At 41.3% G+C, this 25,482-nt stretch overlaps 1 non-coding gene across 1 annotated transcript; it reads right to left on the reverse strand.

The window, feature by feature from the left end:
* Positions 1 to 7,886: 7,886 nt before the first annotated feature.
* Positions 7,887 to 7,983, reverse strand: LOC137220366 (small nucleolar RNA SNORA40). The gene has a single exon (XR_010941665.1). It is a non-coding gene; the product is annotated as a small nucleolar RNA SNORA40 (small nucleolar RNA).
* Between the last annotated feature and the right edge of the window lie 17,499 nt (positions 7,984 to 25,482).

The raw sequence follows: 25,482 nt of genomic DNA on the forward strand, positions 1-25,482 counted from the left end.
AATATTACTCAGCCATAAAAAGAAACGAAATTGAGTTATTTGTAGTGAGGTGGATGGACTTAGAGACTGTCATACAGAGTGAAATAAGTCAGAAAGAGAAAAACAAATACTGTATGCTAATATATATATATGGAATCTAAAAAAAAAAAAATGGTTCTGACGAACCTGGGGGCAGGACGGGAATAAAGACACAGACATAGAGAATGGACTTGAGGACACAGGGAGGGGGAAGGGTAAGCTGGGACAAAGTGAGAGGGTAGCACTGACATATATACACTACCAAATGTAAAATAGATAGCTAGTGGTAGCTAGTGGGAAGCAGCTGCATAGCACAGGGAGATCAGCTCAGTGCTTTGTGACCACCTAGAGTGGTGGGTTAGGGAGGGTGGGAGGGAGACGCAAGAGGGAGGGGATATGGGGATATATGTATGCATATAGCTGATCCACTTTGTTACACAGCAGAAACTAACACAACATTGTAAAGCAATTATACTCCAATAAAGATGTTAAAAAAAAAAACCCTATACACAGCAAAACCAAAAAAAATAAAAGAAAGATCCCACATGCCACAAGGAAGACCCCACACGTGGCAATGAAGATCCCGCGTGCTGCAACTAAGACCCGGCATAGTCAAATTAAAAATAAATAAATAAATTTAAAAATAAATAAAAATAAATAGATAAATAGAAATTACTTCAAGCAGGGAGTAGTCAACAGTGTTGAATACTGTTGAGAGGCTAAGATGAAGGTCTTAGCCTCCATCAGAGATGGAGGTTATAATGCCCTGAAGAAGGCAGTTTCAGTAGAATGGTTGGGACAAAACCTAGGTTTGAATGGATTGAAGAGAGAATAAAGATGAGAAAGTAGAGACAGCAAATATAGACAAACACTTTGAGTGGTTCTGTAAAGAATTAGGATGATAGTTGGGAGGGGAGGTAGGTCAGGGAAAACTTAAAAAAAATTTTTTTAATAGAAGCAAATTCTGAATAGGTTACATTACATGGTACAAAATTGTAAAGGTACAAAAGGGTATATAGTGAAAAGTCTCACTCCCACAACTTTCCCCCAGTCACAGTGTTTTCCTCTCTCATTCCAATGTTTCCAGTCTCTTAAGAATCCTTCTGGAAATACTCTGTGTATGTACAAGCAAATATATATCTATTCTTCCACTTTCCCTCCTTTTAAACAAATACACAAATGGTAGCTCATTGTACACACTATTTCTGCCCCCTACTTTTCTACTATCAACATATTTTGGAGATTGTTCCGTATAGGTATACAAGGAGGTCTTCCAGTTTATTGATGGTTACATTGTGTTGTTATACCATAATTTATTTATTCAACCCCCTAGTGATTCCTGTTGATGAATATTAGGTTGTTTTCAATCTTTTGCTATTACAAACAAAGCTGCAATGAATAATTTTATACATAAGTCTTTTCACATGTGTGGCAACATATCTATAGAGTAAAATTAATTGTTAAGTCAAAGGGTAAGTACATTTGTGAGTTTGATAGATATGGTTCCAGAATGCATCAATACAATTTGTACCAATATCTCTCCCACCAGCAATGATGAGAAAACCTGTTTCCCCATATCATGTTATTAATTTTTTTTTAATGTTTGCCAATCTAGTAAGTGAAAAATGGTTTCTTGGTGTTTTTTTTGGCTGCGTTGGGTCTTCGGTGCTGTGCATGGGCTTTCTCTAGTTGTGGTCAGTGGGGGCTACCCTTCGTTGAGGTAAACAGGCTTCTCATTGTGGTGGCTTTTCTTGTTGTGGAGCATGGGCTCTAGGCACGCGGGCTTCAGTAGTTGTGGCTCATGGGCTCTAGAGCACAGGCTCAGTATCTGTGGCTCACGGGCTTAGTTGCTCTGTGGCATGTGGGATCTTCCTGGACCAGGGCTCGAACCCGTGTCCTGGTTCTTAACCACTGCGCCACCAGGGAAGTCCCCTCTTGGTGTATTTTTTTTTTAATATAAATTTATTTATTTATTTACTTATGGCTGCGTTGGGTCTTCGTTGCTGTGCTCGGGCTTTCTCTAGTTGCAGCGAGTGGGGGCTACTCTTTGTTGCAGTTCACGGGCTTCTCATTGTGGTGGCGTCTCTTGTTGCAGAGCAGAGGCTCTAGGCGCCCGGGATCAGTAGTTGTGGCGCTCGGGCTTAGTTGCTCTGCGGCATGTGGGATCTTCCTGGACCAGGGCTCGAACCCGTGTCCCCTGCATTGGCAGGTGGATTCTTAACTACTACACCACTAGGGAAGTCCCCCTCTTGGTGTATTTTAAATTTTCATTTATTTCTTTTACTTCCAGTGAGGTTGAATATATTCTCAAAAGTTTAAAAGCTATTTGTATTTCTTTTTCTTTGAATTGTCTCTTCTTACCTTTTGTTCTTCTTTCTAATGGGTTATTGGTCTTTTTCTTATTGATTTGTAGGAGCTTTTAATATATCAGGCACATTAGACTTCACTTTGTGATATGAATTGCAAATATGTCTTTTCACTTTATGTTGATTTTTCTCTGCAGAAATTTAAAAAGTTTTACATAGTTGAATTTTTCTGAATTTTGTGTCATACTTTGAAAACTGTCCCTACTTCAAAAGTTTTTTGTTGTTGTTTTTTTAAAAATTTCCCAGGAGAGTTTTTAAAGTATTGGGGTTGGCGATACTAGAGCATGTTTGCATGTTTTCAATAGAAAGGGAGGAATTGATGATGCAGGAGCTATTAAGGAAAATTTTAGGAGCAAAGTCTATGATTAGGCTAGAGGGAATGAGATACAAAGCCTAAATGGGATAATTGGCCTTTAATAAGAACAGGGATACTCCTCCCTTTGTCATGGGAGAGAAAACAGAGAATATGCGTGCTGATGCAGATAGGTTGGTGGATTTGGTGGTGAGAGGGTGAGAAAGTCTTATCTGGTTGCCTATATTTTCCCAGTGGCATAAAGGCAAACTTATTAGCTGAGTGCAGGGCAGAAAGGGGTGTTAAGGTTTGAGGACAGATGAAGATATAGAAGGTTTAGAGGCCTTGTTGGATTAGATGTTCTAGCTTATGTTCATTTTCCCCACCTTGGAACAAAAGATAATTTATTTAAAATTCTTATTGATATAATGATTCAATCTGATGGAATGACTTTGTTTCCCTTTGAAAACTCCTTTATCCTTAGAAAATGCTTCATATAATTATATTAGTAAAATTAACTTGGTATCAATGTGCTTTGCATGGGTTCCTAGTGGGGTAAGATTCTCTTCAAGAGGTGTTTGGGCTTACTCTTTGGACAACAACTGAAAACTCTCCACAAAATTCATTTTCTATACTTAGCACACAGCTGCTAAAAGTTTAACACCTTGGGCTTGAGTTATTTGCCGTCTCTTTGTTCACCTGGCACATCCCTACAGAGATAATTTGATTGGGTTGATTTACCATTACTCAGTATTGAGTGCTGCTTTTCTTTGTTTTTAATATTTATTTATTTATTTGGCTGCATTGGGTCTTAGTTGCGGCACGTGGGATCTTTCGTTGTGGCGTCTCTCTAGTTGTGGCAAGCGGGCTCTGTAGTTGTGGCTTGAGGGCTTAATTGCCCCGAGGCACGTGGGATCTTAGTTCCCCTACCAGGGATTGAGCCCGCGTGGATTCTTAACCACTGGACCACCAGGGAAGTCCCAAGTGCTGCTTTTGAACTAAGCTACTAAGCTTCTAAGCTACTGCTTCTGCCTCAGTGGAAGTTGACTAGCCTGTATGTAGTTGCCTTTGGCTTGTGTCTTAGCCACTGGTTAATCAGCTGTGATAGCAGGGTTTATTTCATTCAGAACAGGTTGTTTGAGTCATACAACTGCTCGGGAAAGAACAGTTTGGATCACTTTGCCTAGAAGGGGCCCATGTACCTGGCAAGCCCAGATGGCTGCATGGACTCCTTCAGCCCTTACAATAAATTGTTCAGATCCTTTGTCTCAGTAATTAATTCTGCTTCTGGGAATCTAACCTAAGGAAATAACCCTTAGGTTATCTGCAGTATAGCAGAGTGGTTAAGAACACACAGTCTTTGGAGTCAGATACACTTAGAATTGGATCCCAAATGGTGATGCTAAGTATCTACTAGAGTTTTATTTCTCTGTTCCTGAAGTCATCACTATGCAATTAAAAAAAAAAAAACCCACCACGTCTTCATGGGGATGTAATTCACATACTGCAAAATATACTCATTTAAAGTATACAATTTAATGATTTTAACATATTCACAGAGTTGTGCAACAGCAATCAATTTTGGAATATTTTCATAATTTCAAAAAGAACCCCCCATCCATTAATCACTCCTATCCTATAAAACCCTACACAAACACTAATCTTCTTGTCTTAATGGACTTGCCTATTCTGGACTTTTCATATAAAGGAATTATACTACGCGATCTTTTTTAACTGGATCCTTGCATTTAGCACAATGTTTTGCAGTTCATCCAAGTTGTAGCATGTATCAGTACTTGAGTCCTTTTGATTGCTCAATAATAATTCCATTGTTTGAATATACCACTTTCATTGATCTCATCAGTTGATGAACATTTGGATTGTTTCCACGTTTGGGCTATTATGAATAATGCTGCTGTGAACGTTCACGTACATCTTTTTGCATACGAGTTTTTGTGTGGACATATATTTTTATTTCTCTTGGATATATATCTGGAAGTGGAATTGCTAGGTCATAGAGTAATCCTATATTTAACTTTTTGAGGAACTGCCAAACTGTTTTCCAAAATGCTGGACCATTTTATATTCCTACCTGCAATAAATGAGAGTTCCAATTTCTCCACAAACTCACCAACATTATCTGTCTTTTTTATTATAGGCATCCTAGTGGGTATGAAGTGGTATCTCATTGTGGCTTTGATTTGCAATTCTTTAATGGCTAATGATACTGATCTCCTTTTCATGTCCTTATTGACCATTTACATATCTTCCTGGGAGAAATGTTTATTCAAGTCCTTTGCCCATTTGAAAAAAATGGGTCATTTGGTTTTATATTGTTGAGTTACAGAATTTTAAAATATATATATTCTGGATACAAGTCTCTTATCAGATTTGTAAAAATTTTTCTCCCATATGGAAGGTTGTCTTTTCATTTCTTGATGATATCATTCGTAGCAAAAGATTTTTAATTGTGATATAGTCCAATTTATCTATTTTTTTCTTTTGTTGCTTGTCTACTCAATGTTTTGAATTCCTCTCCTCTCAGTCTCTCTCTCTTTTTTTTTTTTTGGCCGTGCCATGCAGCATGTGGGATCTTTGTTCCCTGTCCAGGGATCGAGCATGTGCCCCCTGCATTGGGAGCGTGGAGTCTTTACCCCTGGGCCAAACAGGGAAGTCCCTCTCTCAGTCTCTCTTGAAGCTACTCCAGCCAGGCTTTTGCCCTTACCACTCCACTAAAATTGTTCTTGGTATGGTCACCTGTGACCTCCATGTTGTTAATCCAATGGTCAAGACTCAGCCTTCGTTCTCTTTTCTTTTTCTTTTTATTTTTTTGCGGTACGCGGGCCTCTCACTGTTGTGGCCTCTCCCGTTGCGGAGCACGGGCTCCAGACGCACAGGCTCAGTGGCCATGGCTCACGGGCCCAGCCGCTCCGCGGCATGTGGGATCCTCCCCGACCGGGGCACGAACCCGTGTCCCCTGCATCGGCAGGCGGACTCTCAGCCACTGCGCCACCAGGGAAGCCCAGCCTTCATTTTTATTTGACAGAGCTCTTACCTCCTCCTTCTTGAAATTCTATGCTTTATCCACTAGGCTTCCAGGACACTACACCCTCTTAGTTTTCTCCTAACTTACTCACTGGTTGCTCCTTTCAGTCTAGGATTCAGCCCTTGGCTTTGTTTCCCTTCTCTACTTTTACTCTAGTGGTGATTTCATCCAGCCTGAGGGCTTCAAATATCATCTATATGCTGACAACTCCCTAGGTTGTATCTCTGGCCCAAACTCTCTGCCTAAAACATTCTTCCCCCAGATATATGTATTACTAACGACCTGCTATGGACTGAATTGTTTTGTTCCCACCCACCCACCCCCATTTATATGTTGAAGCTCTAACTCCCAATATAACTATTTGGAGATAGGGCCTTATTGAAGGTAATTAAGGTTGAATGAGGTCATGAAGGTAGGACCTGATCTAACAGGATTAATGTCCCTGTGAGAAGAGATACCTGAGAGCTCTCTCCCTCCCTCTCCCCACCTCCTTCTCTCTCTCCTCTGTCTCCATGTGCCCGAAGAACAAGAAGGCTACCTCTGGAAGCCAGGAAGAGCTCTCCTCAGAACCGGACCAGGCTGACTACCTGATCTCTGATTTCCAACCTCCAGAACTCTGAGAAAATGAATGTCTATTGTTTAAGCCACCCAGCCTATGGTATTTTGTTATGGCAGCCTGAATTGACTAACACACTCCACTTTCAGGTTTTTGCTCAGATGTTCCCTTCTCACTGAGGTATTTCCTCTCTATCGTATTTAAAGTTGCAACCCTGTCTAACCCTGGCATTCTCTTTCCCCCTTTCCTGCTTTATTTTTCTCCAGTAAATCATCTGGCATATTATACCTATATTTTAATTATTTTTTACTGTCTAGCTCCCATCACTAAAATGTAAGTTTTTAAGGGTAGAGACTTTTGTCCACTTTGTTCACCTCTGTTTCCCTAATACCTAAAATAGTGCCAGGCAAATTATAGGCTTTTAAAAAATATATGAATGAACGATTGCCATTGTAGTTTGAGATTATATAATGAAATTAGATATATTAAATTGGGATATTATCAAATTGGCTACTTCTGTGAAAGTTAGAATTTAGGCTTTCATGGTTCCTACCTCTTAGGAACTGTTAATTAACAGCTTTGTCAGCTTTATCAGCTAACAAAATTCCTTCCCTCATGACCATTGCAATGAAAGACTCTTGGTGAGCAAGCCATAATTGGAGCTGAGATGGTTTTTATATCAACACCGTGTAAACATAGCCCAGTGCCAGAACATTGTGCTTTTATGTTTCATTAAACACCATGTGTACAATGGTGGCTCCTTTGACTTTGCTGAGAGATCCTCTTCAAAGTTGTGTGATCCATTGCTGGCATTACTATGGCCTCCTCTTTTTGGCTAAATACTGTATGATCTAAACAAAAATGTTTGAATACGGGAGTACCAGCTTAAATGTTACCTTTGCTTTTTTTTTTTTTTAACCAAGATCTGTGTTTCATGCTGGTCATTATACTTTGGCAATATAATATAGATTTTTTTTAAGTGTAAAGGGTTTTTTTATTATTATGTGTAACACAAAGTTATTTAAGTCAATAAATTTTTAAGGAATTTCACACGTTCTGATTCTTTCCACTGCTAATCACCTTAGTTCCTCCAAACTCATAATCTTCAAGATAAAATAGCCCTTTCAAAAAGAAGTTATCATGTGAGTCAGTCCACAATTCTTTTAGTTAGGCTTCTTTGATCTCCAATGAAATATGGACACACTTCAAAATTCCCCACCTGTAATCTTTGGGATCCAATTTCCTCAAGCGATTTACTTTAGGACCATGTTTAGGGTCAGGAGATGGATCTGCCTGGTTCTGAATTTGACACCCTCTAAAAACGTATTAGGTTCAAATCATATTCACTCCTAAGCCATCACACCCTAGAACAGTACAGATCATTGGGATATGCCAATACCTTTTAAAATTATCCAGACACTGTGTTCAAGATAAAAGCCTAAAAAAAGAAGCCATCTTTGTTTCATGTCAACATTAAAATTAGAGTACTAAATCAATACAGCTGATAATTTAAAAGCTTAAGATATGAGGGAAATTATCAGCTCTATAGTCCTGGAAGCAATCTTTATGTTTATCAATACACACCCATCACTTGACTCTCTTAGGTATCATGTTCCTTCTTATCTGTATCAAAACTCATACTGAACAATGAGTTCTGGGTTGCAAAAGAGGATTATAGATTTGTTTTTGTTATTGCTTTATGGCAATTCTTTGTATATGGGATGAGAAGGTCATCAATAGTAAGGAAGACCACTAGTGAAAAAACATGACCTCATTATTTTGATGAGAAGTCTACATGGATACATTAGTATGAATAAGTTATATTAGTAGTCATTGCAATAGGAACTGTAAGTAACAGAAGAAAATTAACTGTTTCAACTCTCAGTCATCCCTAAATCAACTGATACTCTTGCTAGTTTTAATTAGTGAGTATACTTATTATATAATTTGTATAAGCAGCTGTGGTTGCAGTCAGGACAAATCATGTTTGATATGTTCTAGTATAACATGATACTTTATTTTTCTTTCTTTCTTTCTTAATATTTATTTGGCTGCGCTGGGTCTTAGTTGTGGTGTGCGGGATCTTTGTTGCATCATGTGGAATCTTTAGTTGCGGCTTGCGAACTCTTAGTTGTGGCATGCGGGATCTAGATCCCTGACCAGAGATCGAACCCAGGCCCCCTGTGTTGGGAGCACGGAGTCTTAGCTACTGGACCCCCAGGGAAGTCCCTAACATGATATGTTAGATGTACTTTTTTTAAAAAAACTTTTCTTAATGGCTTTCTTTTTTAAAATTAATTAATTAATTTTATTTATTTATTTGACTATGTTGGGTCTTCATTGCTGTGCGTGGGCTTTCTCTAGTGGAGGCGAGCAGGGGCTGCTCTTCGTTGTGGTGCTCTTCTCATTGCCGTGGCTTCTCTTGTTGCGGAGCACGGGCTCTAGGCGCACGGGCTTCAGTAGTTGTGGCACGCGGGATCAGTAGTTGTGGCACACAGGCTTAGTTTCTCTGCGGCATGTGGGATCTTCCCAGACCAGGGCTTGAATCCGTGTCCCCTGCAGTGGCAGACGGATTGTTAACCCCTGCGCCACCAGGGAAGCCCTAGATGTACTTCTTCCACTGAGAATGACTTTAACAGTTCTACTGTAAATTTCCACAGTAACATAAAATAAAAATGAGTTTAAAAAGTGTCTGCTGACTTGTCGACACCGTAATAATGGTATTTGCACCCATAGCTGTTTATGAGTATTACTGTAAATACTATACAGTTTCAAGGCATTTTGCTCTGGGCTTTACTATTCCATGTATCATGAATCATCCAACTCCTCAGTTATCTCTTGGACTTTCTAGTATTTTGAATGGCAATCTCTCTCAAGGGAGCCCTTCTAATTGCAGAATCTGTGCCTAGTATCCTTGGATTTGCTGGTTCAGCATGAGCATGAATTGATTAGTCTATGTATCCACATGTCTTATGGAACGTGTATTTCCTGTGTTCGCCATCTGCCAAATTGGAGCAGCATTTGGACCAGAAGATATTATCCTTCCTCTGATTTACTGTCTCTCTGAATAGAACCTCTTACTTAAATTTGGTTTGGTCAAAGGGCATTAATAGAAGGCTTATTTTTAATAAGGTTTTTGAAAAAATTCAGTATAACTGATGATTCCACAACAAAGCAAAGAATCCCCAAAACTGCAATATTGAGTGAGATGGCATGCCTTCAAATCTTGAATAGTATCATGGGAAGTCCATCTTTAGTCATTCCACAGATTGATCACCTCTTTTTTTTTTAATTTTTTAAAAATTTACTTATTTTATTATTTATTTAGTTTTGGCAGTGTTGGGTTTTCGTTGCTGCGCGCGGGCTTTCTCTAGTTGCGGCGAGCGGGGGCTACTCTTCATTGCGATGCACAGGCTTCTCATTGCGGTGGCTTCTCTCATTGTGAAGCACGGGCTCTAGGTGCGCGAGCTTCAGTAGTTGTAGCACATGGGCTCAGTAGTTGTGGCTCATGGGCTCTAGAGCGTAGGCTCAGTAGTTGTGGCGCACGGGCTTAGTTGCTCCGCAGCATGTGGGATCTTCCCGGAGCAGGGCTCGAACCCGTGTCCCCTGCAATGGCAGGCGGATTCTTAACCACTGCGCCACCAGGGAAGTCCCCAATCACTTCTCTTAATTTATCACTCAATAGCATTTATTGAACACCCTTGTGGCGGGCACTTGCAAATGCTGTAAATACAAAGGCAGTAAGCTAAGCTCCTTGCCCTCATGGAGCTCACAGACTGCCAACTATTACTATGTGTGATAATGCTACAATAGAGGCACATAAATGTTTGAATATTATGCGAAAAATGATTTTGGGAAAGACCACTATAATATATTTTAGGGATACAAAATGTGGGGAACAAATCATTCTTGGGTTTAGGATTCCTTATTTTGTTTGTTATTAGATATTTACTAAAACATATTTTAATGCCTTCTGTATGCTGGGAGTTGTGCTTGATGAAAAATTACATGTGCTCTCTGCCCCAATGAAGGAGATAGACAGACATTTTAAAATGTAGAATTCGATATTTTCAAAGCTAAGAAGAGAAGTTCAAGGTGTCCTGCAAAACTACAAGGAATTTAGATAGAAGGAAAGCCACTAACGGGACTTCCCTAGTGGTCCAGTGGCTAAGACTTCATGCTTGCAACGCAGGGGGCCCAGGTTTGGTACCTGGTTAGGGAACTAGATCCCACATGCCAAAACTAAAGATCCCGCATGCTGCAACTAAGACCTGGCACAGCCAAATAAATAAATATTTTTTTAAAAAAGAAGGAAAGCCACCAAGCATATTGTATGTTATCTATTGCTATATAACAAATAATTTCCAAAATTAGAAGCTTCAGACAACAATAAACATTTATTATTCCATATAGTTTCTACAGGTCAGGAGTTCAGGAATGTCTAAGTGTTGTGGTTCTGAGACTTTCATGAGTTTTGTAGTCAAAGTGTCGGTCGGGACTGCAGTCATCTGAGACTTAACTGAGGCAGAAAGAGCCAATTCCAAGATGGCTTATTCACCTGGCTGTTGGCAGGAGGCCTCAGTTCTTTGCCTCATGGACTACTTTATAGGGTTGCTTGTCTTCAAGGCATAGCCACTAGTTTCCTCTAGAAAGAGTGATCTGAGAGAGTAACGAAGAAGCCACAAGTCTTTTATGAATTGCCTCAGAAATCGTATACCTGGGACTTCCCAGGTGGTCCAATGGTTAAGACTCTGTACTCCCAATGCAGGGGGCCAGGGTTTGATCCCTGGTTAGGGAACTAGATCCCACATGCTGCAACTAAGAGTTCGCAAGCCACAACTAAAGATTCCTCATGCGCAACGAAGATCCCACAGGTGGCAACGAAGATCCCCCATGCCACAACCAAGACCCGGTGCAGCCAAATAAGTTAATTAATTAATTAATTAATATTAAAAAAAAAGCAATCGTATGTCTTTATTTCCACACTACCCTACTGGTTCCAGAGGTCATCCCTATCAGCATGAGAGGGGACACGGATAGCAGGAGGTAAGGACCATCGAAGGCCATCTTGGAGGCTGACTACCACATGTATGAATCTTCAAATGCAAGCTTGCTGAAATCAGACTTTTCAGAAGAACCCAATGTAGTTTAAAAAAAAACCACCAAGGATGGATTTGGTCAGAGAATCATGGAATGGCATAACCAACTGGGTAGAAGCAGTTTAGGCAGAAACTCTAATACAGTAGATATAGATATATATTGATAGATAGCTAATTATAGCATAAAACTAACCTAAAGCAGAAACAGAAAATGGAAGAAAGACCATGAATTAATTGAGGCACTAGAATTGGTGTTTGTCACAATTAAAGGGAAAAAAGGAAGAAAAATTAAAGAATTAAAGACTTTAAAAGTTGCTGTAAATATTAAAAAAGAACTCAGAAAAGCACGGTTCTATTGTCATTCATTCATTATGGACTATGCCACTGACTGACTGACAAAGCTTGTAAATGGCTCCTACGATTCAAATCGTCTCTTAGTATCATCACAGAAGATCTTGTCCCCTTTAAGCAAGGTTGACCCCTCTACCTATCTTTCGATAACAGTTGTTTTAGGAAATTGCCTAAGATTTCCTCTTATTGAACTACACTTGTACTTGTTCTCACCAAAGTCTCAACGTTGTACTATATCAGTTCAACATTTGCCTTTGCACTCCGGATGGGGTGTTCATATCCCTAACTGCCTAGCAGGATCTAGTTCCCCGACTAGGGTTCAAACCCGGCCCCCCTGCATTGGGAGCCCAGAGTCTTACCCAGTGGACCACCAGGGGAGTCCCCCATCAGGTGGCTTTAGATCTGCTCTTATGAAACCCAACCCTGGCCTTTAAACAATTTGGCCTTTGGTCTCAGCTGGGCTAGTCCAAGTCTCCTGACCACCCCCTCAGAGGAAGATTCTAGCAACTGGGAAGAACCACTTCCACTTTATCTTCTAATGATAACTGACAATTACAAGCACAGCTGGTTGGTTACATTTATTGCCAGTAGGTCCATGGTCAAGTTGGCCTCAATTACTCTGCTGAATACATGCTGATTACTCTATTATTACCTCTTAGCAACAGTATAAGGAAGGCAACCTGACTTAATAGAAAGGATGCAGAATCTGAGAGTAGCTTTCTAGGTCTGGGAACCAGAGAGAGGGAGGTGAGTGGAGGTGGAGAGATGGGCAACCCTAGTCCTTAACCCTCCTTATTTACCCAGGGGCACCCAGATTCCCTATCTCTCCTTTCCCTCAATACACAGGACTTGAAGTGTCCCTTACCCACTCCAGTCTGACCTCCGCCATTCCAGAGCAAGCTGGACCAGATGTGCATGTGACTGAGTTTTGACCATGCAATTGAGGTGAAATCCTAAGAGAGGGCAAAGCAACAATATGAAAGGAACCCAAGTCTCTGATTGACCAGGTGCAGCAGAGCTACCTGCTGCTCAGCATCTTCCAGACTGTTATTTGAGAAATAAACTTCTGTTTTCTCATTTTAAAAAAGAAAAAAAGAGTACAGACACCTTTTTTTTTTGAATTTTTGAATTTTATTTTATTTTATTTTTATACAGGAGGCTCTTATTAGTCAGAATAGAGACTCTTGATTAAGGGTTGGATTCGAATATCAGCTCTTAAACTTAACACTCCTGTGACCCAGTTAAGTTCCTTTAATATCTATTAGCTTCAGTTTTCCATAGGTGTAAAGTAAGGTTGTTATATATTTCACAGCACTGTTCAAGGTATAGGAAAGAAAATATGTACACCTGGCGTATAGTGGACACTCTATATTTATTTATTTATTTTATTTAAAACTTTATTTTTAAATTTATTTTTGGCTGCATTGGGTCTTCGTTGCTGCGCGCGGGCTTTCTCTAGTTGCATTGAGCGGGGGCTACTCTTCGTTGTGGTGCGCGGGCTTCTCATTGCGGTGGCTTCTCTTGTTGCGGAGCACGGGTTCTAGGCTCGCGGGCTTCGGTAGTTGCGGCACGTGGGCTCTAGAGCGCAGGCTCAGTAGTTGTGGCACACGGGCTTAGTTGCTCCCCGGCATGTGGGATCTTCCTGGGCCAGGGCTCGAACTCATGTCCCTTGCACTGGCAGGCTGATTCTTAACCACTGCTCCACCAGGCAAGTCCCTAGTATATTTTAATATTTCCCAAAATGCATTACTTTGCCCTCTATTTCTTAATGCTAACAATGACCGAGAAAATAACAAGAGCTTAAAGTATATTTGCTATATGTTTCAAGAAGGCAGGGATCAATTTTATTTAAAATAATTTTTTTGTGGGGGGACTGCGCTGCGCAGCATCTGGAATCCTATTTCCCTGACCAGGGATCAAACCCATGTTCCCTGCATTGGAAGCATGGAGTCTTAACCATTGGACCACTAGGGAAGTCCCTAAAATATTTCATTAAAGGCAGATTTTTAAACATCTTACACTTAAGGGGATTAGTTTAAATTAATTAGAAAACTAATTCAGAATTTTCACGTTCTTCAAAGGTGTTAGATAAATGAAGATTTTCTAAATTATAATAGCAAAGTCAGAATAAATACCTGTTTATGTTGACAAGTTTTCTAAATGTGTCTGTAGATCTGGTTGGTTGCTTTGACCCCCAAGCAAGAGAGAATAAATAATGCATTCCTCTACAAGCTGACTAACCATAAAAGTGTAACAAGTTCCCATTGGTATGCCCAGACCTGTGGAAGAGAAAATGAGTAGAAAATAAGAAAGGTATGTAGCACCTTGTTCTGACTTCCCAAGGATTAAAGGATGATCATATGAACAAACCCACAATGTAAATTATTTATACTGTTGAATAATATGAAACTATATAAATTAACAAAGATTATATATAAGAACAATTTCTAAGCAATTCCTAACACATATAAGCTATTGTTTAAGAATTCAATAATATCTTGAAGTCCATTAATGCTATAGTTCTCACCTTTTGAGATACCTCTGTGGCTCTTAGGGGGTTATTTGTTACTCAAGGGTCAAAGTAAGTTGAAAGCAGAAAGTTCTGCAAGACTACCAGCCAGGAACACATGAATCTATCTGCTTTTCTTCCTTACTGTCCAAGACAGCAGGGTCTTTCTTGTCTGATTCACTCAGGAAGAGCAGGACTCTTCAAGACACGCTGAGAGAATCCACCAAGCACATGACAGGTTGGTTAGGGCTGCAGGCTACCATTATATACCTTCCCTCCCATCCCCTCCAGGGCAAAACCCCATGAGAGCTGAACCTTGTCTGTCTTATGTACAGCGTACAGCACAGGGCTGGCATGTAGTAGTATTCAACCATTTCCTAAATGAACATGATAGAGTGGCAATGAGAACTTGAGGTAACTGGAGCCTTAATTTGGAAAGCATTTCCCAGGCATAAAGGCATGACCTGGGGATATATAAGCTACTCAAGGAGTACAGCGCAGTGTACAACAATCTGTAATGGAGCTATATGCCCCCAAATGAACTCAGACAAGGTCCCAAATCCAGGCACAGGCATCTAGGGAAAATGATTTTGTTACCATGCTAGTTTTTCTTTGGGACTGATAATTTATGTTTCATAACAGAAATTTGGCTTTGGGCAGCTTCATTTATTTATTAAAAAAATTTTTTTGTTTTTGCGGTATGTGGGCCTCTCACTGTTGTGGCCTCTCCCGTTGCAGAGCACAGGCTCTGGACGCGCAGGCTTAGCGGCCATGGCTCATGGGCCCAGCCGCTCCGCGGCATGTGGGATCTTCCTGGACCGGGGCACGAACCCGTGTCCCCTGCATCGGCAGGTGGACTCTCAACCACTGCGCCACCAGGGAAGCCCCCAACTTCATTTATTAAAGAAGAACATCATGATTTTGGAGAACGGAACACCGTTTTCCTTGTGTTGCTGTTCAGTAGGGCAGAATGTTTAGACCGACTCTCTTTTTTACAGAAGTAACTTAGCATACCCAAATGTCTAAGTACACAACTGTTATGCTGCTGGAAGTGGCAAGAGAAAACAATCCAGGTAGAAATGAACAGGAAAAGATGTTTAGGTTCCCTGTTCTGTGAAGAGTAATGTAGGGAAATGAAAGTGAACTGGAGAGGAAGAGAAATGGGAGCTGAAGAAACAGCCAAGAATCAGGAAGAGAGATTGCAAAACATGCCCCCTTTAGCCCCAAGTGCATTTGCATTTGCCTCTTCCTCTGCCTTTTGGTTGTTTGGAGGTGCCAGGCATGCGTTGCCACATGGCACACCCTCGACCTCTCCTGGTCACACTCTGTCATGAGTCACAACCTTGAGTCCTGTGGAAACAGCAAAGAGCTGGGCTCTCGGGGAGGAAGACAGTGCCTGACCCAGTGTCCACTACTTCAAGAAATGGGCATAAGGTGGCAGCACTGGTAGTGCCTGCAGGTGTTGTGGAGAGAAACTTGGCCAAGGGCCAGCTGTACTTGAGCTGCTAAGTCCCAGGGAAAAGATGGAAAAGGGGAACTCTGTTAAAGACCTCCTTATTAGGGTAGTAAGTGATGGAAGGAAAAAGGCTTCTCCTGGGGCAGCAGTGGCACCAGGAGCTCCACTAGGAGGAATGCGTGATGAGGTCACATTGCCTGGCACCCATACGTCTGTTAAAAGAATAACTGCCACTTATGAGGAAGGATTAAGACGGACTGATGAACAACATGGATGAATCTTGAAAACATGGTAAGTGAAAGAAGCCAATCACAAAAGATGTGTACTGTACAATTCTGCTTACGTGAAATGTCCAGCACAGGCAAATCTATAGAGACAGAACGTAGGTGAGTGATCGCCTAGGGCTTGAGACTGGGGACAAAGAGGGGGTGACTGCTAAAGGGTTTCACTCTAGGTTGATGAAATGTTCTAAAATTGATTGTGTTCTAAAATCAATTTTAGAACAATTTAACTCTGAATAAGCTAAAAACCATTGAATTTTGCACTTTAATGGAGAAATTGTAATGAAACCTCAATAAAGCTGTTACTTTTTAAAAAACGAATATTTAATTAAACCCAGAGAGGAAAGGTTATAACGTGAGTGCATTCTTAACCCTTCTCTCCCTCCCTGGTCCTTTGAATACCTATGGTTTCAATAGGGATGAGAGGCATGCCTTTTCCTGGAATCACCCATTTCTAAGCCAGTGCCTCTTAAACTTTAATTTGCATACAGATCACCTGTGGATCTTGTCAAAATGCAGAATCTGTTTCAGAAGGTCTGAAGTGGAGCCTAAGACTGTGCATTTCTAAGAAGCTCCTAGGTGATCTTGAAGCTGCTGGTCCTAGAATTACACTTGGAATAGAGAGACTCTAAGAGACTCATTGAAATTATATTTGTCCTTTGATTGAGATTAGTATTATGTCAGCTCTGTACTGAAGTTAAAATGCCAAGTAAATATTTTTATTTTGACTTGCTAGTGGCACAACATATATATGATGCTTCTAACAACAGTTAATACAGGTATCTTGAAAAAGTACATTACTAACATTATGGTATTTTATTATCCATTTTTATTGAAAAGTTCAGGATTTGGAACTGTAAGAGAACTGGGTTTGAATCCTGGCTCTATCATTAACCAATGTCATGGCCTTGGACTATCTGAGTTTCAGTTTCTTTGTGTATAGAATGGAGATACTAATACCTATCTCAGCGGATTTTTGGGAGTGCTGGAGACTATGGCACACACATTATACTCACTCTTGAGATAACTACTATTATTGTCATCATATTTGTGTGAGGTGGGAGAGCTACCACATTTCCTTCTCTGGATCTCGCATCACTCCATATTTTCTTTAAAACCTCCTAAATCTTGAAATTTTGGTTGTGTGGGAGATGATTCTCAAAAATTATTTTTCTTTATCTGCCTAAAGAAGGTGTTGTTTGGAGCTCTAGTAAAATCCATACGGAATATACTTTTTAATACGTAGATGTCTGCTTTCTTTTTTGTGGGAGGGTTTGTTCTTTTATTAAGAGATTCAAAGAAAAAGTTCAAGATTTGTTTTGTTTTTTTTTTTTTTTTTTTTGCAGTACGCGGGCCTCTCACTGTTGTTGCCTCTCCCGTTGCAGAGCACAGGTTCCGGACGCGCAGGCCCAATGGCCATGGCTCACAGGGCCAGCCGCTCCGCGGCATGTGGGATCCTCCCGGACCGGGGCGCGAACCTGTGTCCTCTGCATCGGCAGGCGGATTCTCAACCACTGCGCCACCAGGGAAACCTGTTCAGGATGTTTAATAAGGAATTTTGGTCTCCCTGATTCTCTAGTGTTAAGCTGGAATAATTCAACATCAATGACTTATTTTTGTTTAAAAAAATTTTCAAACTGAGTTACTCAATTTCACTTTAGGGCCTCTGCTATTTTCCTTTTCCTTTACAGGTACAGCAGGCAAGTTCTTCTAATGCTTGGCCCTCAGGGAAGCCTACAGAGAGAGGCAATTCGGAAAACCCTGTTTTGGAACAGAGCTGCTCCTCAATAGCTCCGCATGGAAGAGGAATTCCTGCCACAAATGATAAGACATCACAGGCACACAGCTTGGACTAGAGTGAGGACTGCTGCTTCTTCCTTCTTGTGGTGCTCTGACCTGGGAGGCCCATGGACTACAGTATTAGGCAAGCACCCAGGTGCCTTGTTCCTCCATGTTATACTTGGGCTGCAGTCTGAATGTTGTAGACTTGCAAGGGGCTGCCCAATGTATTTGCTTCCTTTTGTTTTTATAGTCTTTCGACTTTTAGGCTGACTTTATCTCCTTGATTTTCCTAGTTTCTGGAAGAATATGTAGCAAATACTAATTGTCACTGGCAAGTTCCCGGCATACAGCATTAGTGAAATTCATTTCTTCCTTCTTGTTAAATCATTCTTGTGTTTAAAAAAAATTTTTTTAACACTTTTGTAAATTTAACCCCTTGCCAACACCTTTCTGTCACTGTGTACTCAGCATTAGCTATATGAAGGCCTAAGCAGTATGGAGAATTAAGAACTTGTTTTCTTCTCTATTTGTTTTTTAAATTATAGAAGACTCTAATGCTGTCAGCTGGTAAATGTTTAGAATTTAAGGTAAACATCACTCTAACTTTTGTAAACACTGTAATAGAAAACTGGTTTTAGAGATGCAAAAACAAATCAAAAATTTTGTTTTATGGAGAATTGTGTTGAAGACATATTTTGAAATTTGAAGAAGGAAACAAGAGGTTCTATGTCTTCAGTGCAGCTTTGAATATTTAGGATTTCTTCTGTTAACTGTTCTGTTTTGTGTCACTACTGCATGAGGGCCTCAGAAAGGCTGGACTGGAAACACCAGCCCCCTGAAAGGGACAGTCACGTGTTCATGGAGTGAGGAAGTGCTAGCTGCTGGCTGGGGACTTCCCAGGTCACTAATTTTGAAAAACCCCCTAAACACTGATCTTAAAGATCCAATTCTTCTCTTCAACAGCAAGGATCAAAATGTTGGAAGGCTGTATCCTGTTTCCTCATCTAGCACCAGGATTCTGGTGAAGAGTTGCAATGGAGTGGACTCTAAGTCGGCTTGTTCTTTCCTTTCTTATTCGACCAGTTAAGGACATTATTTCATTTGGTGCGTCTTAGCCATTCATTTTGGTGGACAGTTGTTTCTCTTGTTATAAAGACCAATGACCATTCTAAACCCAGAGTCAGCCAAATAGGTAAAACAAATATCGCATAATTCCACATAGCTGCCTTAGGAGGACTGAGTTCTAGTCTATGCAGGAATCCCTGGCATGAGCACTGTTATGTACAGAAGCCTGAGCTTAGAGAGCAGCCAGTGTGGCATAGATTGTGACTTGTGGACATTTCTGTGCCATTTAGTCCAAGTACAATTACCCATCATGAGAGCCTATGTGACACAAACAGAAAGAGAGTAGGAGAAGATGAACAGGAGGAAAGAAGTTATCTTAATTCTATTCTCCCCAAGGGGAGAAAATGACTAAAATATAACCTGAGTGTAAGAGCATTAGTAATATTAATAATAATATCTTTGATAATTAGGCCACTGATCTCAAAGTACTTTTATTTATTTATTTATTTTAAATTTATTTATTTATTTTTGGCTGCATTGGGTCTTCGTTGCTGCGTGCGGGCTCTCTCTGGTTGCGGCGAGTGGGGGCCACTCTTCATTGTGGTGCACGGGCTTCTCACTGTGGGCTTCTCACTGTGGTGGCTTCTCTTGTTGTGGAGCATGGGCTCCAGGCTTGTGGGCTTCATTAGCTGCAGCACACAGGCTCAGTAGTTGTGGCTCGCAGGCTCCAGAGCGCAGGCTCAGTAGTTGTGGCGCACGGGCTCAGTTGTTCCGCAGCATGTGGGATCTTCCCGGACCAGGACTTGAACCCGTGTCCCCTGCACTGGCAGGCGGATTCCCAACCACTGCACCACCACCAGGGAAGCCCTCAAGTACTTTTTTTTTTTTTTTTTGCAGTGCGTGGGCCTCTCACTGTTGTGGCCTCTCCCATTGCGGAGCACAGGCTCCGGACACGCAGGCTCAGCGGCCATGGCCCACGGGCCCAGGCTCTCCGCGGCATGTGGGATCTTCCCGGACCGGGGCATGAACCGGTGTCCCCTGCATCAGCAGGCGGGCTCTCAACCACTGCGCCACCAGGGAAGCACCCCTCAAGTACTTTTAACATCCATTATTTTCTTTGTACTCACCAAAATCTCTTTAACGTCCCATAGAATGGGAATTGCCATGTCTTAAGTTTTTCCCTGTTCCTCTCTCCTCTTTATTCATCAACTTTCTTGGAAAATGAGGGATCTCGCCCTGAGAGTTAGGAACTTATCGATTTTGAAGGAAAAAGGCCTATCTTTCCTGTTAGTTAGACATCATCCTACACTGTACTTTATAGGAGGTACAAAAGTAGTGTATATTACAATTTTGTACATCACAGCAGGGTAATTGACAGAGAACCTTCCATTTACAGTAAACTGAATGAGAGGATTGACATCCAAAATCAAAAAGTGGAAACCTCTAGACTGGTTTCAAAGCATCACAGTGAAAGGACAGTCATGTGACTCATGGAGAACCTCTGCTCTGATGCTTCAGAGCATACATAGTCCATATGATTAGATTTTGTAAGTCTGAAATCTTGATCATTACAGTCTATAAATGGATATAGCCTTTTGGAAGTCTGACTTAGAATGAAAGCCTGGACCTTTGTCTCAAATATTGAGATACTATCAAATTGTAGGCTCTTTGCCTTGAATATTAGGTAGGTTATCCTCCTTTAACTCTTGTCTTCTGTTTCTTCATCCTCCACCCCCAATCACTCCCAAGAAGAACATCTCTGACAGAGTTTTCAATGTCTTTGTAGTACTTCATTCCTGTAAATTCCTTCTTCTCTATGTTTTTGTTCTGTTTTATGTAGTTTGGAAAATGACAGTGTAGAGTATGTTTGGTATAACCCTAGTCCTGGCCAGCATTTTTCATCCCTTTAAAAAATATATATATATATTATATATATATAAATATGTGTGTATATATATATATATATATATACACACACACATGGGTGTGTGTGTGTGTGTTCTGCGGTTGAAAGTATAGAACTAAAAACTTTACTTATTTATTTATTTAGGCCACACCTTGCAGCATGAAGGATCTTAGCTCCCCGACCAGGGACAAAACCTTTGCCCCCTGCAGTGGAAGCACAGAGTCCTAACCACTGGACCACCAGGGAATTCCCTAGAAGTAAAAACTTTAAATAAAATAGAGGGCTTCCCTGGTGGCACAGTGGTTAAGAATGGCCTGACAATTCAGGGGACATGGGTTCGATCCCTGGTCCGGGAAGATCCCACATGCTGTGGAGCAGCTAAGCCTGTGCACCACAACTACTGAGCCTGCGTTCTAGAGCCCGTGAGCCATAACTACTGAAGCCCACACGCCTAGAGCCCGTGCTCCACAACAAGAGAAGCACTGCAATGAGAAGGCTGCGCACTGCAGCGGAGAGTAGTTCCCGCTCACAGCAACCAGAGAAAGCCCGCGCACGGCGACGAAGACCCAACGCAGCCAAAAATAGATAAATAAGTTAAAAATAAAAAAGAAAATGTTTCTTGTATTGTTCCCGTTAAGCATTTCTCATATTTTGGCATCACACACCAAAACATGATGTCAGAGGTGTGGGGTGGGGGGGGAGCAGGTAGAGGTGAGGGAAAGACCAGGTTAGATAGTACAATGTGTGCAGTGGTGAAGAATTGACTAAATTTAATTAATCTTCAATTAGCAGATCACTGAGGATATGAATCACTCACTGGCAGTCAAAAGGTGATGTCAGTGAATGGTTATAGCTCAGCATGACTGCTTCTGTTTGCTCCTGTATTTACTCCTAGCACTATTGCTACTGCAGGGCTCTCCTATGAATTTTTTTTTTTTTTTTGCGGTACGCGGGCCTCTCCTGTGAATTTTATTGTGGGACTTTAGAAATGTCTACTGCCAAGGGTAGCATTAATAAGTATTCCAGTTGATAGTTAGAGCAAGGAACAAGTTTCTTAATGAAGTTTATAAATATGGCTTTGGACTGATCTTATTGGCAATAGTCATACTATTAATTTCTAGCTGAAAGAATCACATGCTCACAGGAGTACTGAGCCTAAGTAGAAGACTCATTTTGGTGGAAATTGGGTTAGAACAGCACATGCAACTCAAGGATTGCTGAAGAAGGGCAGGTGCATAAAGTTGCTTCATCATGAAAGGTGAATATTCAACGTGGAGACTGAGCGCCCTTGGTTAAGTTTTTAAAACAGTTTCTGCCTAAACTCTCTGTAATAGTTACCAATTGTGCTAATAATGGATTACAAAAATCCTCAGTAGCCAATCAGGTTGCGACCTCCTTACTTCTAAGCATCTTCCTAGAGAATATCTTATGAAGGTTATGTAGTATCTCAATTCTCCTATGATTGCATCTTGGAAACACTGGCTGCTAGTTCATAAAAAACCAGAGAGTATGTACAGAGTCAACTAGAATCCTTCTTTTCTAGATACTTTGGACTTCCAACTTTAGCTGGGCTAAAGTGGAACGACGTGAGCCATGAACTCCAGGGTTTTCTGGACAGAGTGCCATATTTTTAAGTAACCATGATTGACGGTTATGGGAAAAAAAATACTTAAATGGGCTCTTGGACTTTGTTCTGAGGTCAAAAGGGACCGCATTTAAAAATGTGTATTCTATATCCTGATCTTGGTGTTTGACACAAAAATAGTACCTAATGTTGTGTGATATTGTGTATTCTTTTGTTTGAACATAGTTTGTAGATGGACTCTATTAGTGAAAACACACTGTGGTGGAGAGGAATGTGTGTGTGTGTATGTTTCAGTGATGTTTTTATTTATTTTTATTTTTTATTTTTTTGCGGTACGCGGGCCTCTCACTGTTGTGGCCTCTCCCGTTGCAGAGCACAGGCTCCGATGTTCAGGCTCAGCGGCCATGGCTCACGGGCCCAGCCGCTCCGCGGCATGTGGGATCTTGCCAGACCGGGGCACGAACCCGTGTCCCCCGCATCGGCAGGCGGACTCTCAACCACTGCGTCACCAGGGAAGCCCTCAGTGCTGTTTTTAAATGGCCTGTTGGGTAGGTTTGATGAAATGTGTTAGGTTATTTCACCTTTGTCTCCTGTTCTCTCCCTCCACCGTAAGACTGGAAGAACAACACACTTATACCCAAGCCTCCAGTAGTCTGTTTGGAAGGGTAGGCCAATTAGAACCAAACTGCTTGTCCCCACCCCCAGCCACTCTGGTAGGTTCTGAATCCAGTTTCAGTGTTGTTAAATTTCAGGGCAGAAAGTGATAATTTGGAAAAGTGCCAAAACCCACTGTAATTTTTCCTGGCAGCTTTCCCTTGGTGTCATTGGTAAGTTCTGCATTTCACTGGAGTACCGCACCACTACTACTACAGTACCTCGCAGCAGACTTTTTCATTTGGTCCACTTTTATCTTTGGAAGAAGCCGTTTTTCAGTAGGGATAGACGGATTTACACTCTATTAAAGCTAGTCAGAATGCTTTCCCTTAAGGGTCATTCACTTCCTGCCTTATGCTTAATAAGTTCCCTTGGATTTTCCTTGATGCTTACATAAAAAGCCTGGCATGATCATGCTGGAGTATTCTCTTGAGGCGGCTGTGTTGCACACTTGCTGTTTTAGGCTCCTATCCTGTTTCACAGGACTGCATGCCTACCTCCCTCCATTTTGTCAGTGCTCACTGGGTTTTTCCTTCTCTTTCCACCTCTCTTCTACAGACTTGTGTTGGAGCAAAAGACTCCATTCCAGATCCATTCCAGAGTTACTATGAGAAACTTCCCCACTCTCTGACTTTTTTTCCTATCTCAGTAAAATGGCAGTGTAAGAAAGCTCTATGCAGTCAGGGCTGAAAGAAATACCCACCTAGAATATTTGATTTTCCTTCTGATTTTCTTCTCTACTCTCAACTTTCAAAAATTTCCCCTACAATCATTTTACACGTGTGGAATTTTCTAGATTGGTTTTAAAGAATAAAGCAGAACAAATGCAGCCTGGATTGGTTTAATATGGGAAGTCAAGGAAAACAGACTTTTACTGTTCCTGAGCAATACCTTCAGTATTCAGATTGGTGACCTTATCTTTCCTTGGTAGTGTTGTTAGTGTTTAGCTCTCCAAATCTAAAAACAGCTTTGTGTAATAAGTACCAAACACAAAATTGTCGTGTCTCTTCTGATGGACTGTAAAGTGGCTTTCAAGCTTCTTTGTAAGTAGGTTTTTCATATCTGCACTATTTTTGTGTCCGTTGGTGAACACAAACCTTCAGTGAGGCTCAGGAGAAATGCCCAAATTCCTGATCTGCCCAGTGGTTTTATAAAACTCGAGTCTGGGTTGGTTTGTTTGTCTTTAAAATATTATTAATAGTTTTACTCTATCTTCTACAAAAGAATCGTCAACAAGCTCACCAATGAGATAAGTGGTTACGGAAAATGTATATATTAGAGTGTGAGAGAGCTTGTGCTTTTTCCTTCATGTTAGATTGACTCTGGGTGCTTGCTTTGTTTGAAACCCACCACAAACCAAACTAGCCTGGACCTTTATTTATTTAATTTTATTTTAGATTTCAGTTTTGGGGTAGGTGATGGTGAGGGTAATTCTTATTTTATATTGGTACAAAAAAAGCAAGTTGACTTATACCTAAGGGTTTTTTTGCAGAGCTACTCTTTTGGTGAAGAAAAAAAAAAGCCTCATTCAGAAATTAACATTTCTCAAAATGTGTTCCTTATTATTCTGAAATGTAAGTTCCTTCAAATTGTTTATTTTAAAACTCTGAGATGAATGGAAGAAGGATCTAGACAAGGAGTTGTTGAGCGCCCACCATGCTTGATACCTCTGGGGTTGCTCCTTTGGAATTCTAGGTGCTGGGCAAGCGCAATTTTACCAGGGCTGTTGAGCGCCATTCGGACTCCATTCCATTTTTCTCCGTGGCGATCCAGTTCGTATCTTACAGCTCCCGCCTGGAAGCCGGTAATGTAATGAATTGCCTTGACTCTTGCTTCAATCCACTTTCCTCGCTTAATATGCAGTCCAAAGTTTTGCAGCTCGCTGTCAGATGGTACTGCTACACTTTCACACTGCTCCCAAAGCCTCCGCTGGGGCTGTTTCAGAACACGGAGTTACAAACTTTAAGAAACAGACAGCTCCAGACGGAAATCCACGCCAGGCTTTGAGCTCTGCTTCTGGCTTCCGTCAACTGACATAGTTGCCCTTTTGCTCAAACTCGCAGCTCCAGTTCGCACTCGGGAGAGCTCCGCTGGGTATCTGCTTGCTTCGGCGCGGCGGGGACGCGTGTGAGGCTACGAGCCGGCGCTCCACCTATTTCGCCGCGCCTTAGTTCAGAACCGAGGCAAACCTTCACTTGGGTCCCTGGGCTTAAACGTCTTCCTTCAAAAAGAGTGGGGAAAGGAAGGAGCCGGGCCCGATCTTTTGTTTGTTTGTTGAATTTTGTATTTCGGACACTTGGGAAGCAAATTGCCAGAGAGGAAGGGCTGTCCTCCCTGCAAACGTTTCCCTCTCTTAGCAAACCCTCCAGGCCTCGGTTCCACATTTTGCAGTTGACTGCGTGGATTTTAATAGGCTGTTCCCTTACTCTCGGGCCCAATCCATGCACACTGTGTAGCCAGATAAAATGAGAGCACATTTTCTGCCATTTTCAGTCGGTTTGTCCTGGCAGCCCTGC

Source organism: Pseudorca crassidens, chromosome 2 (assembly GCF_039906515.1).
Source record: "Pseudorca crassidens isolate mPseCra1 chromosome 2, mPseCra1.hap1, whole genome shotgun sequence".
In the NCBI taxonomy this organism is placed as follows: domain Eukaryota; kingdom Metazoa; phylum Chordata; class Mammalia; order Artiodactyla; family Delphinidae; genus Pseudorca; species Pseudorca crassidens.